Raw genomic sequence first — 9,602 nt, 5'->3', positions numbered from 1 at the left:
CTTCTCTCTGCCTGCTGCCAAACACACACACACACACACATCTTAAACACAGTGACAGAGTGTCCCACAGCTGAGAAACACTAGCCCTATTACGACAGTAATTGTTGTACATGGAGATGTGAGGCAATTTCTGCATTGACACAAACTAGTCCACTGTATGATTTGGAACACTGGTTTTCTCTCCCATCACCATAGGAGAACATATCCAGTCGAATTATCTTCATACCACCAGGGTAATCTGATTTCTATCCAAATAATAATCTTTAAGTTTACGAGGAGGAATTAGCCAAGGGTTTTAGAGTCTCTGTATGAAAACAAGGATGCCAATAGATCATCCGAGACATATCCCTAAATGTCCTATGACGTTGAGTGTGTTTGGACCTCAGGGGGAGACATTGTAAATACCCCATTAAAAAACAGGTAATAAAAATTATGAAAAAAGATTTGAAAATAGATTAAATAAAACCATTTCCAAATAGAATAAGCTAACAGTCTAACTGTGGTATATTAAGCATGTAGCAGACAAAATAAAAAAAATAGGTTAAAAAAAGATTGAGATGTGTGTTATTTTACAAAATATAGCTTTGATTTTTTTACCATAATATATTTTTTAATGCAACAACAAAATGTAAATGTTTGGGTTCATTAAGTATTTTTTTTTTTTTACTTCGCCAAGCCAGGAGTAAATAAACATTTTAAAACGTAGGCTAAATTTAAAAAAAATTACAAATATATTCAATTTAAAAATATATATATTTTAAACTGTTAAAATATTTCACTAAATTGTTGATTTAACTGCTTTTTATCAAATAAATGTAGCCTTGGTGAGCAGGAGAGAAGGAGAACATATTAAATAAATAAATAAATAAATAAAATTATATATTAAAATAATAATAAATAGAGTAGCCATGACCAGTTCTTTAATAGGAATCATATTTGGGCTTCACAGGTGAGCATACTGTTTATGACACAATCATTGTTTTGTAAATCCTTTATTTTTACAACTGAATTTTACTGCAGAATATGATTCTCACTCCTGCAAGCTGTACAGTATGGCATGTAGAATAAAAGTGACTACAAATTTAGCTTTAGTATATACACCAATCTTTGTCTACATGAATAAAACTGATGCAACTCCCAGAATGCATGAGTTTAATCATGAAGAAGCTATGGGAATGTTCTCTTACAGAGATCTACCTGAGAAACAATTATCACCCAAACATTGAGAACCGTTTTCTTGAATTTTGGGTTAATAGACTTTTTTCACCACTGTAAATGTTTTACAAATCACAACGAAGATGCATAAAGCAATGATTGTGTTAATCAGTGGCCTTCCTGTCAAGTTGGCATGAATAAAAAGCACAGTTGCATGTTGTGTGTGAGGATGGAAAAAAAACTAAACAAAAAGGCTGATGTGTTGTGATGGAAAGCCCAGCTGTCAGAGGCATTTATGCTTTGATAAGAAGGCATCTGCTCTCCTGATGGTGGTTGGGATGCACACTGCACTTGTGTGTGTGTTGACAATGACTATAAGCTCAGCATGTCTCTAAGTTCAGCAGTCTAAGCCACACAAATGACCCACAATACGGCAACAGACCCACAGGGGAAATAAAACCGCGAGACAATCGGATTTCAGCACTGAGGCACTTGAGCGAAGGAAATGGAGGGGGAAAAGATCATTTAGGCAGCCTTGCATTCCTTTTCTCATGTGCCCTGTACTGAACTGATGGCCACTTGAATTAAATAAAGTCTCTATGTTATAATTAAACATAATTGCTGAATAACGATTCTGAAGATGGGGAATATGGCCCATATGGAGCACTGAGAGACGATGTGTTCAGCACCGTCATGCCTCATGAAAAAGATAAACCAAAGGATATATACCCTTAGTACTCAACCTATGGCTGGCGAGCCGTGTGACACTCTTTATTGACTGATGTGGCTCAAAGTCTCACTTTATGACTTTTGACCTATTTTATAACACACACAAATCTTCTAAATGAATACAATTGCTTTGAGTGAGAAACTACGTACAGAAACTAAGAACATTATTTCCTAATACTTGATGGGAATAATTGAGTTTTATTAACTGGATCAAATGATACACAAAAAAAGCTTATATAAAGATATGCTGACAAATCAAATGTTGCTTTTTTTCATTCCCAGTATAAATGTATAGCCTATATTTACACACCACCGTTCAAAATCCTTGGGTCGGTAAGTCTCTTATAAATCACCAAGACTGCATTAATTTGGTCAAAAATACAGTAAAAACAGAAATATTGAAAAATATTTCAAATTACAATTGAAAACTGCTAGCTATTTGAATAGATTTTATAATGTATTTTATTCCTGAAATGGCAAAACTGAATTTTAAGTAGCCATTTCTTCAGTCTTCAGTGTCACATAATCTTTCAGAAATCATTCTAATTTGCTGCATGATATGCTGCTGTAGAAACATTATTATTATTATTATCAGTGTTGAGGGATAGTTCACGCAATAAATGAAAAATATTTCATGATATACTCACCCTCAAGACATGTTTATGTCTTTCTTCTTTCAGACGAATACAATCGGAGAGATACATTAGAAAAATGTCCTGGCTCCTCTGAGCTTTATAATGGCAGTGAATGGGTGTTGAGATTTTGAAGCAAAATAAAATGCGTCCATCCATCATAAAAAAGTACTCCACATGGCTCTGGGGCTTAATAAAGGCTGAAGTGAACTGTTGTACGTAGCTTCACGAGAGAGTGGCATTCCAGCGTAGGTCATATAGGCGTAATGTGGATGTGCAGAAGAGAGAGCAAAACAAAACACTGGTCAAAATGAGGATTTATAAAGAAAATTGTTGGAGGATTTCAGTATAACCCAAGAGGAGACTGGTTTTCCTTCGCTGTAAACAAAACTAATTTATGTGCTCGGTTCACTCATACTCATATCAGCAGCTCATCAGTCGAAGTCTGTACTGTTTTACCAGTTCAGTCTACTCAATTTACATTTAAAGAATTCTAGAATACAGTCTTAAATTCTCCCATAGCAACAGCTGGATGGATCGGAGCATAAATCTCTGATCAGAACGTAAAGCAGCCTTGAATATGATGCGTCAGAAAATCAGTCCTCTTCCTAAATATTTCCCCATCAAACTGACATGACTGCAATTCCAAATGGTTCAAGCTGAAATCATGTGGTGCACTGACTGGAAGCAGATAGCCTGACTAGCCTGACTTTTTTCTTAATCCTGTCTAGCATCTTATCTGGTCACCACCTGCAGTCCAGCACATACTGCTTCCTTGAGATGCCCTCTGAAAAAAAAAAAAAAAGGTGCAGAGGCATAAAGAAAATTCTCACCAGAATGTATGTGTGTGTGTGTGTGTGTGTGTGTGTGTGTGTGTAAGGTGTTTAAGAGTTACAGTGAGGTTGAGTAACTGTCATGTTTAGAGGGACACTCTTGGCTCTTATTTCATGAGTTATTTCGTGCATATATGAACTTCTGATTAATAAGAATTACAATGACTACATCTGTACTAGCACAACAACACTGAAGATCTTCCAGGATGTGTGAAAATTACAATGAGAGTGTATGAACTCATTTAGAGTAACAAAAAAGCATCAAACAGAAATGTACAATGCCGCCAAAAAAATAATTATAAAAAGGTGAAATTAACAGCAGCACATACTGAATAAATACTGAGCTATAAAAATAGAATTTATTTACATGAATGTTATTAAAGAACCATTTCACTACAATATATAAAAAGTTTTATACATAAGAAAGAGAGAAAAGAGTAAAACAAACTGTTTCCAGGCGGAACGTTAAATAATGCAACACACGTCTTGCTGAAATCCTGTAGAATTCAACCAATCCGATGATGACTTTGACACTGCTGAAGTGTTTTCACTTTTTTAGTTTTTTGTCCCATATGCATCAGACATTTAGCCAACGGTCAGTGGGCATGACGTCTGAGGCTGAGACTAGGTCAGAATCAGAATGTGCTTTATTCACACACAAACACACACACACACAAGGAATGCACAGACAAGGACAGAGTACAATGTAGGGACGTAACGGTACACAGAAGTCACGGTTCGATGCATACATCGGTTTTGGGGTCTCGGTTCAGTACAACAGAAAAAAAAAAAAGTCATTTCTTTTGAACAGACAGTATACATACTTGTAGCACGAGCTGATTTAAAACAAGCAGGCAGTTCTTCGAGCCTTTGCGTGCTCAACGTTCAACGCTCAACGTTCTTGTTTTGGGGTGGGGGGGGTCATCTGCTCTTTCCTATTGTGACGTCTGTACAGTGACGGCTCGAGATGAATACATGTACAGTTACACCCCTGTTGGTCACTATACACATAGTTTTGAAAAATGTAGCTCAGGTAGTAGCGTCGTTACTTTTAGCGATTTACTCTACAACACTGACACTGATCTGTTCACGTATGTGGGAGGCAGTGGGGGAGTCACAGCAAGGAATCATTCTCTCAGTGAGGTGCAGGTGGAGAGAATGCGAAGTCAGTTCTGAGAATCTCAGCCTCACCTCCGCTCTAGTGGATACACGCTGTCAGTCTCCCATTGCTATACAGGCTGGAAGCCCTCAAGGTGGCCCGAGGCAGGTGCTAAAGCGATATGTAAGTGTATTTCTGAAGGAGTGAGTGTGTGTGCATCAGAGACAGAAAGACTGCAATTGTCTGTTCTGATTTGGCTGGCAGTCAAAAAGCAAGATATTTAGCTCTTTTTTTTTTCTTTCACCAGATGAATATTAAATCTAGTGTTGACTCGCTGGAAGTGGTTTTCCCTGCAGACTTCACACCTCCTCTGCCCCTTATGACAGAGAAACAAAACATCCAGCCTATTTAAATTGTTGGCAAAGAGGAAAACGGCTACAAATGAGTCATTTGGAAACATCTGTGGCCACAATCATTCCCTTCCCTCTTCCTCCACACCTCCGCTACACTAACAAACATTAGTGCACCGCTTTCACTCATCTGAATTACCATGGTAACAGAGCCCACTGCGAAAACTGACAAGCAACAGCGAGCTGGTTGAAGATCTGTCTTGATATTTCATAACAACCACGGAGTGAGCCAAGTGTGTGTGAGTCAGACATGGACCTGATGATGGAAGCATCTGTCATAACTCTTGTAATCTGTGACGGGAACTGTATGTGCTTGTATTCAAAGACGTAAAAAAAAAATTGAAGAGATTATACTTAATGTAAGGGGACTGTATTGCACAAATTTAACTCTATTAAAAGTCAAAGTGTACTGCCAAAAGTTTCAACATGTACTTTTACTGTATTTAACAATAAAAAGCTCAAAATCTGACAGGACACTGTAACGCTTAAAGAGGTGCATAACACTTCTAATAAAATAGTTTTATTAATTCTGTGTTTAATGTTTTCCAGTAGAGCAGACCAAACATGTTAATTTAAATTTACTTGAGAAGAGAAAACACTATCATTGGTAAGAATAATGCCTCTTTTTTTTTTTTTTTTTTTTGACAGTTTTAAATACAATGTGATCTGACAAGTATAAATAAAAAAGGAAAACCTCTAATTCTTCCATTTAATGACTTTACAACAACAGTAATAATAATAATAATAACAAAACTTATTTACACTGTCAAATTTGCAGTAATATTGTAAAATAAAAAATCTAGTATTTAATATTAATAATAATAATTTTACAGAACAACAGTAGAATTACAGTATTTATGGCGGTCTTAATTTCTTTCAAACATTAAACTATAGAGCTTTTATTTTGGCAGAAAACTGTTGGAAGACCTTACAGCTTCTCTTTTGCTGACAACCAAGTTATAAACAATTCTCATAACAAATTTGAGAAGGCATGTATTGCATTTTTAAATGCACCTTATGAGCAACCCAAACTCTCAGAGCTTGCAGAGATGGTTCTTCCAGAGCAGCATGTGCTATCTGCTAACTTTTTAGTGCTACCATTAACTGAACTACTCAAAAACACTGGAAACACAAGATCATGTGCTGCTTGCGTAAAAATGAACACAGTGCCATGTTTCATCAGCCAGCTGGTTAGTATCAAAGTATCACTTGGCGATTAGGAGTTGTTTTTGGCACATTTGGACCCTGACTGAGAGGCTAAGTGTGTTCCACACACAGCCACGAGATGAAGCATTTTTTTTTTTTTTTTTGCTTTAAAAAATAACTCAAAAAGTATATGCAATGACATATAATCACTCAAGTACTTACTACTCCTGTCTGTTTTCTAGTCGTTCTGTACTGAAGTCATGATGCAGATGAAGGATTCATAGCAGCACAGGGTGAAATCTATATGGGCGACCTGACTTAGCCCCTGTGGACAGAATGTAGTGGATGGAGGTGAAGGATGGAGCACAACAAATAAGGACAGACAGGAATTCTGATGCAGTGAATCTCTGAGGACTTTTGTTCATGCCACAAACAACATCTGGTCTTTTCTTTGCACCCACAGCACATATAAAAGTATCTCTGAGCTGACTTACTGTGCAACTGCTTCACAGGAAACTTTAGGTACTTAACAACAGTGAATTTGATTGACTCGCCAGTAAATGCATTTTTTTTTCTGTTCTGAAAGCATAATGGTTGTGGGTACTCTAAAATTGCATAAATATATAAAAAGTAGTGTCGGTTACCTGAAAGAAGAAAGAGTAAAAGCAGAGACACTGTTACTGCCTCGCTTTGTCTCCATTTCCATCCCAACTCCTGTTTTCGTGTGTCTTATTGTGGCGAATCATTTCTTTACCCCAAAGTACAGGAAACCTTTGACTTTCTGGCCCCCTGATGCATGAAATCTCCTTGTCAGGCTCGGCTGGTCGTGGTAATTGGTCTCAATAGGCCAGGGGACAAGATAAACGGAGAGACGCCATTAAGACTTCACTTCCTGTTGGCATGCAGACCAATCTAGATGGCACAGACACACTTTCTCATTTCTGCCCCACTGCTGAGCAATTTGCCTTTATTTTTTTTACCTCCACAGCTGTCTGAAAGAGCACTATGCTTTAGGAAATTGAGTATTATTGAGAGGATACTTAAGAAAAAGACAATTGTACTAATCCTATGGATTAGTCAAGGGTTTCCTTTTCCTTTATTTTTTGCAAAGAGACATTTTGTGCTAAGTTTAATTTCCAAGGAAAGTGGTCATAATGTAATGCTATTGTTCCACTGAATTTGCTGTGTTTCTTGACTGTTCAGGCATGACTTAAGATGCAAGGCATTCAAAATCCCATTCATTCCTTTGTGCTGCTTTTCGCTTTGAACTCCGAGTATTTAAATGTTTTATTAAATAAATCACAGAGAGTATAAAAAAAAGACAAATTTTTGTTTCTCAAGTAAATATGCTCTTGGCACTGGAAAAATAACATTGTCTAAAATCACTTCATTAATCTAAGATTTAACTCACAACAGCCCCTCAAAAGAAACCGACTCTCCTTTATTAAACATGACTTAAGTCTAGATTAGAAATATATTTATATATGCGTGCGTTTTTTTGTGAAACTCAATTGGCTCTGAAAATGTATGATAAATGTTCTACATTAGAGGCAATTCAGTAAGATTACGGCTTGCTCTATTGTTTTGATTGTTACCCTCACATATTTCACTTTAAAGAAGTAGTTTATCCAATAATGACAATTCATTCATTATTTACTCAATATTATTTCCAAATACGTATTCTGGTATTTTTTTCTGGGAAAAAAACTATTTCTGACCATTTTATATACAGTAGCAATAAATGGTAAACAAAAGTGCCAAAACAGTCATAAAAGCTCCATTTAAAAAAAAAAAAAAAGGCAATCGGACTCTTTCACTAGATTTCAAGTCTTCCAAAGCCATACCATGATTTTTTTTTAAACAGGACTGAATCCTCTAAGCTTTTCCAAGTCCAAGAGCTGGGTTTACAGAGTGAGACTCCTGTAGCACTGACAGCACTTACTGAGAGAAAGAAGAATGGTCACTTATCTGCAGAAAGCTGTGCACAGGCAAACCTAGCAGGCTTAGGAGATAGAGTCCAGCCTTAGCTGTGTAATTGCCTAATCCATTTCTCCTCAGGAAACTCTGGTCTAAAAAGTTCTGCTGAAGCACCAGGTAACATCATCTTGACCCATTTCTGCCTCTATCAGCTGCTAGTTCAGGTTTGGTGATGGGAAGCTGAATGGTGCTCCACCCAGTGCATCTGTTAGGAAGCTCGCTCCTACAGCAGGAGGTCCAGACTGTGGAAGAGACATTTTGAGGTCATATAGTGACAGTTGGGTTTGCTGACAAACGACCACCCCTGGTGAAAGTCCTTTAGTTTAGAACAGGGCATCACAAATGAGATAGAGAGAATGCTTATTTTACGATACGACATAGAGAGGTCTTAACCACAAAAGAAAGAATGAATGGGTCTGATTCTATCTCACCAACACTACATACAGTATCAATTCCAAGCTCCAAGGATATATTGTGGCTGGTTTTTATCAAAAGGGATGGGCAGCATGTAATCCCATTAAAACAAAACCTGGCACAAAATGACCAGGGTAAAATGATCTCAAAGAAGGTAATTTGTCAATGTAGTACCTGCACCTCAGAGGTCACCCATGTCTCATTCTCATTGAAAATCCAATCAATAGACTTCTTATTGGAGATACAACTACTCTGAATTTATAGAAACATTTTAGAAGGTGAAACTTCACGTGCATGGACTGCAAATGAAGAAGTGATGATTAAACCAGTGAATATTAACCTAAAGACCAGCAAGGAATAATATATAATACTACTGTAATCTGGGCCAAGGCCATGATCTAAAGTGTCAGTAAGAGATATATTATCCCAAGTCATTTATGCTGAAGTAAATTTAATTAGCTTAAGTAGGGTATTCTGTTGCCATTCGTTCAGAGATTGACTCCAACAGAGGACCTATAAAATAGCACATGACAAGACATCATAGTCACAATTAGTTCCTAGCCTGTCATTGACTGCTTCAACAATAAATGTATTTAACAAGGGGATATTTCATCACCTATATTCACCAATAAACACTGCTTATATTAGCATATGACTGGATAAGTCAAAAAGCACCCTACTAATCAAAACTAACAAAAACAAAGCAAAATGGTTGCATCAATAAAACTGTTAACTCTGTCATCATTTACTAGTCTTTTCAAACCAGTATGACTTTTTCTGCTGAAAAATTCAATAAAAAAAATACAGCAACAGCTTTTAACCAATCGAAAGACAATAAAGCACCATAGGAGCATCATAAAAGTAATTCAGATTAGTCAAAGTATTCTAAAGTCGCACAAGTGCTTTACGTAATGTTACTTTTGTGGTTGATTCCTGAATGAATCATTCTGATCAATTCAATGAATTGGTTAATCCAATTTATTTAACCACTTATTTATGGACTAATCAGAATGATCTGGTTCTCAATTTCAACTCACTGGCTCAATAATGTAGCAAGGGGAGGATTGTGAACAATGGTTTAAATATTTCTAAATCACACAAACTTATTGTGTGGGTTCACACAACAGTGTCCAACATACCACTTTTGTGGTGCTTTTGCATACATTTTTGAGCTAGACATCTTAATTCCTATTTGTTTCATGAAAAA

Source organism: Carassius auratus, chromosome 39 (assembly GCF_003368295.1).
Source record: "Carassius auratus strain Wakin chromosome 39, ASM336829v1, whole genome shotgun sequence".
Classification (NCBI taxonomy): domain Eukaryota; kingdom Metazoa; phylum Chordata; class Actinopteri; order Cypriniformes; family Cyprinidae; genus Carassius; species Carassius auratus.
The sequence above is the reverse complement of the archived record's forward strand: the minus strand, read 5'-3'. Positions refer to the sequence as shown.